Genomic DNA, 7,315 nt, shown 5'->3' on the forward strand with positions numbered 1-7,315 from the left:
TATTATTTATTCTTTATTATTTATATTATTGTTTATATTATTCTTATAATATTTCTATTATTATTATTGTTATTTTAATTATTAATATTGTGTCAATTATTAAATAATATATTCTTTATTCTTTATTATTTTTATTTTTATTTTTAATATTATTGTAATAATTATTCTTATATTTATAATTAGTATTTATTTTTATATAGGTTCAAATAAGTAAAATTAAAATTAGGGTTTATGCTTAGATTGAAGAGTTATTATTATTATTATTATTATTATTATTATTATTATTATTATTATCGTTATAATTAATTATTAATGTAGGGTTTTAATAAAAAAATATTATTTAAATAAGTAATTTATTTTGTATGAATAAAAATTTGATAAATTAGATGGACAAAAAAAGTGAATATAAAATTAGGGTTGCGCAACAATTATTAAGATGATACATCACCATATCTACTTATTATTATTATTATTATTATTATTATTATTATTATTATTACTATTATTATTATTATTATTATTATTAATAACATTAATAACTATTATTAATATTATTTTTGTTACGATTAGTATTATTTTAATTATTATTATTATATTATTAATATTAATAATAATTATTAATATTATTTTTATTATGATTATTATTATTTTAATTATTATTATTATTGTTGTTATTATGATTATTATTTTAATTATTTATATTTTGTATTTTTGTTATGTTTAGTATTATTTTAATTATTATTATTATATTATTAATATTAATAATAATTATTAATATTATTTTTGTTATAATTATTATTATTTTAATTATTATTATTATTATTATTGTTATGATTATTATTATAATTATTTATATTTTGTCAATTAAAAACTAATAGATTTAAGATTGTGGCGATAAATATATATTACTTATTATTTATTTACATTATTATTAATATTATTTTTGTTATTAATATTATGATTATTATTAATAATGGTATTATGATTATTGTTATTATATTTATTCTTAATGTAGGGTTAAATTAGTAAAGTTAAAATTAGGGTGTGAGGTCAAATTAGTAAATTTAGAATTAGGGTTTGGGCTTAGAGTTGCTATTAGGTTGACATATGGCTAGGGTTGCCATCATGACAACCTTGCATTTATATATAAGATTATAATAATAATAATATATAAAGTTTAAATTATACAAATTTATTGAAATAAATAAATATAAATTTGATGCAAAGAATAAAATAGGGATACCATACTAAACAACAAAATAATTAAAATCAACAATTATATTCTATGGCATTGAAATAAATAATTAAGTTCGATTAAATTTTTTAACCGCTCAAATTATTAAAGTCAGTTTTAAAATATCAATCAATTAAATTCAGTTTTAAAATATCAATCAATTAAAATCGGTAAAATAAGCATTTATACAAAGAATTAAATTTGGTTTCATTGAAATAAATATTTAATTTTGATTAAATTTTTTAACCCCTCAATTTATTAAAATCAGTTTTAGAATATCAATCAAAATCGGTTTACTTTTGACAATTTATTTCACAAATCTGTATTCCTTTAAAATTTGCACAATATTGGACGAGTAAGATCTTAAATCAAATGATTAGAGTCATATCTTTTTCCCAATGATCTTACAAATAATTGAGATCAAAATAGCAAATCATAAAAATATAATAATCTCACGAATCATTGGGAACATAACTAAGCGAAAAGAATTTACTTACATTATAATTTAATTTTTTTTCAAACTATTTCTTCCTTTAAATAGTTTAACATTATATTACTCATCTTTCTATTACAGATATGATGTATTGTTATTTTTGTGATATGATATTTTTCTCCCTCTTAATTTAAATATATTTCTACCATCCTTTTTTATTTGTGTTCATTTTCTCTAATAAGTATATCATTACCCACACCCAAAATATAAATCTTTATTATTTTTATATATTCTTTATTTTTCATTTGACATGTGTCATCATAATTGTTGATTTTTTTTTTTTTTTTTGTGTAGGAAAACAAAATATACATATTTTTCTCTAATAGGTATATCATTACCCACACCCAAAATATAAATCTCTATTATTTTTATATATTCTATATTTTTCATTTGACATGTGTCATCATAATTGTTTTTTTTTGTGCAGGAGAACAAAATATACATATTTTAGATTTATAGGTCAATTTATAAAAGTTTTGTTTAAAAATATGTGTCTAATCACCCATTTTTTCATGTATTTTTATTGAATTTTTCATATTTGTCATCCGATACTAAATATTTTTAATGACAACAACTTCTCAATACCTCAAAATTTGCAAAATTATGTATACCATTAATAATATATTTTCTTTTATTTATATTATTTATTTAAATAATGATTACGTCATTTTAAGAGATACTGAAAACATATGAGAATGTATTGATTTTTAAGTGACAATTTTAATTTGATAATAAATATTTTAGTGATAATAATAAGTCATTAAAACAAAACTATTGTAATAAAAAATGAAAATAAAAATAAAATAATATTAATAAAAAATATCATGATATAATAATGTAATTGTTAAAAATTAACATTAATAATAATAATAATTATTATTATTATAATAACCTACTTAATATAATAATAATAATAATAATAATACAATATTAATTTTTAATAAATATTATAGTTTTCAATCTTAAAATACCCGTGCATCGCACGGGCCAATAATCTAGTTTGTTTAAAATGAAAGAAACCATTGAATATCATTTGAAATCTGAAATCATCTATTATGTAGAAACATTTGTCTTGCTCTTTCTTGCATCTATAACAATATATCTATAACAATATATAAAGGGGATTAGTCTTTTTGGACTGACCTTTTTTCTTATAAATTTACCCTTATAACTTCAAATATATAACTTCCAATCCAATGAAACCATACTAAGTCGATAACACTATAACTTCCTTGCAGTTTTCTTTATTTTCCAAACAGAACAAAAAACCATACTATTTCCACCAATTTTCATCAATTGGCCAGAGTGGATCAAATTCCGGAGAAAAGTTGTTACGTATTATACAAACTATGAGTCAATCATATGCGAAACAATGGGAGTTTTAAACACCAAGTTGATGCATGTTATACCAAGTGTTTCTCTTTAAATTCTATTATTAGAATATTACTCTCTCCGTCTCATAATAAGTGTCTTATTTGACCTTTGCACGGTTCTTAAGAAAATGATTAGATGTGTTGATTGTAATGATAAAAATAATATCATTTACTAAAGTACCCTTATTTATTATAGGTAGTGGAGTTGTTGAAAAACGTGAAAGTTAATATATAGGGGTATAGTAGTGGAAAAAAATAATTAAGGTTGCATTGGTATTCTAAAAAGACATTTATTTTGAGACATAGAAAAAATGTAAATAAGACACTTATTTTGAGACGGGTGGAGTATATGACAAACTGTTGTATTTCATGTAAGTATTTCCTATTTCTCTTTCTAATCTCTAATGGGATTTTTTTACTAATGATTAGTATATTATCTATATCTATCTACAAAGACAATAGAAGAATTTTGGATGACTTATTTTGTTGCTTAATTACCCTCAACTTCCATTAAAAATAGCCAACCATCTTTTTATACAAACTGTAAATGCATCTATAACTCCTTTGATTTTTTTCAAAATATTTTTCTTTTTATAAAAATTGTAACCTCTTCCTGGTTCAGTTTCTCACGAATATACACTCTCATATTATTATTTTTGTCACATACTTGCAAACTAAATTATTTTTATTGAATTAGAAATATTCAAGAATTAATTATATATTTAATGAGTTTTATGAAAATTACAGGTTTTTTATATGAAGGGATGCTTTTGTGTGCTGATGAAGGATGAAAGGAATGTGGTGTATGCGAGAAAGATGGTACTCATTTGTAGCAATTTTAAATTACTGTTTGTTAAAATAATAATAAGTATTAGAGAGATTTTTTGCTTATATTATTCAATTAATCCAACATCCTACTATACTTTTTGGTATAGAAATTGACATTTTAACGTGGGTTTACAACTCTTGACCAAATTGCTCATTTTTAGTTAATTTTAGAGTTTTAGTCCATCTGCTTGAATCAAAATCATTCTTTATTGATTTTTTAATTCAGCATTTCATTATTTTATAGAAGATGATGTTTTGAATTTTAGGAAAATGTCTATCACAGAAAATGAGAGAGAGAAAAGGAGGGATAGAGAGGACATAATACATTTTAACTTGACAACTAATTAACATAATAGTGCATATCACAAATTTTATTATATAAATAATTTAAATTAAAATCAAAGTTAAATAAAAACAACCGTTTTATATTTTGACGCGTATTCATGAAAAAAAGCGGATAAACAGGCACGTGAGTGCCCGTTTAGACGCTAGTATTTATTAAGAATATTCCATTGATGTACAAAGTTATAAGAAAAATTTGGATGCAAAGTCTTAAATAAAATCTTGGAAATAATCAATGGCAACGTGACATATCAAAGCAAACTCCATGATAGAATTAAATCACATAAACAATTAGAAACAAAAGAAAGAAAAAACTGAGATAAGTAAAACATATAGTAATGGATGTTTCTGTATACATGTGTTTGTATGTCATGCTATAACTACCATCTTCTGCTCATTCTTTTGACACGGCTCTTCTGCTCATTCTTTAGACACGACCGCTGTTTTCTATTAAAAAAATGGTGTATGCACTATTCTAGTATCCACTTTAAAATGTTGTGGATTCAGATTGGGTGTAAAGCCGTGTGTTTGTGTGTTGCAGTTTAATAAAATGATAATGATTTAAACAACTTCCAATGACTACTATTTATTATAAAGTGAATATTTAAGTAACTTCTAATAACCACTCTTTATTAAATTTTAAATACTTAAAAGTAAAAGAAATTAACTCTCTTTATTAAATTTTAAATACTTAAAAGTAAAAGAAATTAACTGCCCAACGATATTAGAGTTATAAAGAATAGAAGTTAACTTTTAAACCTTTCACATGAATAACAAATGGAAGTTACTAAGAAAACTATTATTTTTAAATTGCATTTATTTTATTTATTAAAAAAAGAAAATAAAGGGTATTTTAGGAAGTAAAATAGGCCAGCCCAAAAAGGATGTATCCCTTTATATATAGTTATAGATATAGATATTTAAGTAACTTCTAATAACCACTCTTTATTAAATTTTAAATACTTAAAAGTAAAAGAAATTAACTACCCAACGATATTGGAGTTATAAAGAATAGAAGTTAACTTTTAAACCTTTCACATGAATAACAGATGGAAGTTACTAAGAAAACTATTATTTTTAAATTGCATTTATTTTATTTATTAAAAAAAAGAAAATAAAGGATATTTTAGAAAATAAAGGACGTGTATTCCAGTTGATAGTCTCAAGAGTTAAGGGAGGGTCCCTACAAATAAAGGCGCTTCGGGTGATTAAGACTTATGTGAAAAAATGTACATGAAAAGTCGAAGTGAAGGTACGTCGAAGGAGCGTGTAGGTCGAATCAACCATGATGTGGATCAGAGGTAATGGTCAAAAGTAATTTTGTCGACCACATTGGCTTCCCATACTTGGCAAGAATTATCATGATTATGTCCTTGACAAATGCAAGCGTCGAAGCTAAGAGCGGTTGATCCGTAAAGAGCCAAAGATGAGAATTTTCAAATTTCAAGATCACAGGAAGTTACTTCGAGAGGTCGTGCGTTGTAGGCGCCAAATATATGGAGAGATCTCATGAAGCAGTTGTTTTTAGTTTCAATTTCAGTCGTAGATTGCTTTAGGCAATTATCTTTGTAAATTACTATAAATAAGTCATTCTAATGTAGAATTTGGTGTGTTCGCTGATATACTCAAACTGCTTGCCAAAACTCTGCTCAATTTCCGACTTCAAGAAAAAAGAGTTACTAAGTGTTTGATGTACGTGAATCACCACTTTTATTTCAATGCAAAATCTTTACATTTCAATTATTTACTTTGAAGTTTTTACGTGTGTTTTATTCATTGATCAGCATTCATTCTACATTTTCGTGTACGTCGACACTCTTTTGGTTACATGTCTCGAGTTCACAAAAGAGTCCGTCAATCCTTACTTTGTGTAGAACAAACCTGAATTCACGACCTTCTGTCGGTCACGAGTCACCATAATAGGTCAAGATCAGTGAATATCCAGATTTGTCAAGTTATTACGTTTAGGTTTGTTTCCATGGGTCACGAGTTACATGTCGGTCGAGCCTAATCCATCGTGTGGAAAGCCGTTGTACTTGTTCCTCTGGTCTTAAAAAATCGTTTCTTAGGCTAACATCATCGACGGAACTGGTACAATATCAAAACCTTAGCACTTGTCTCAAGATCAACCGGCCGATCTTGCAAGTAACCCTTAGTTTAGGACTTTGGGAGGACCAACGGTTGTTTACCAATTTTCACAGTAAACAATATCATTATAATCAAGTTATAATAATAATATTAGCCTAATAAATATATAAATTAACACCTTATTTTTATATATAAAATTAATAATAATAATAATAATAATAAAGATATTTATTTACAATTTATTTATTACTTTTTATGATAAAAAAAATCATTTCATAAACTAATTTTCAAAAATATTTTTATAGTTAAAAAAATACATTTTGTAAACAAAATTTCCAAAACAATTTTAAAGTTAAAAATTATTTTATATATAAATGATTTTTTTAATCATAATTAGTTATTAAAATAATGTTTATATTTGTGATTTTTTTTTTAATTTTAAAAAACTATGTAATTCAAATTTTATATTAAAATATGAATATAATAAATAATTTTATTTTTAGTTGATCTCTTTTATTTTAAATTTTTGTTGAATAATTATTAATGTTTTTATTTTTCATATAATCCTTGTGTATTAGTTAAAATTTTAGTAATTACTAATAGGAAATTTATCAAAAAATAATGAAATTTTTTTAGTTTTATTTTATAATTTATAATTGAAATTAAAATAGAAATATGAACAGTATAATTATCATTATTATTATTCATAATTTATAAATTATATTAATTTAAAAAAATTTGAATTAATCAATATTCTAAATTTTTAAATTTTTTGAGATTTTTTCGGATATGCATATCCAAAAAAAACTGACAATTTATTAGAGTTTTTTCGAATATGCATATCCGAATTAACCAAAATTCCAATTTTTTTTAGTGTTTTCGGAAATGCATATCCAATTTAACCAAAATTCCAATATTTTTTTGATGTTTTCGGATATGCATTTCCGAAAGATATTT

The sequence above is a fragment of the Vicia villosa genome, linkage group LG2 (genome assembly GCF_029867415.1).
Source record: "Vicia villosa cultivar HV-30 ecotype Madison, WI linkage group LG2, Vvil1.0, whole genome shotgun sequence".
Classification (NCBI taxonomy): domain Eukaryota; kingdom Viridiplantae; phylum Streptophyta; class Magnoliopsida; order Fabales; family Fabaceae; genus Vicia; species Vicia villosa.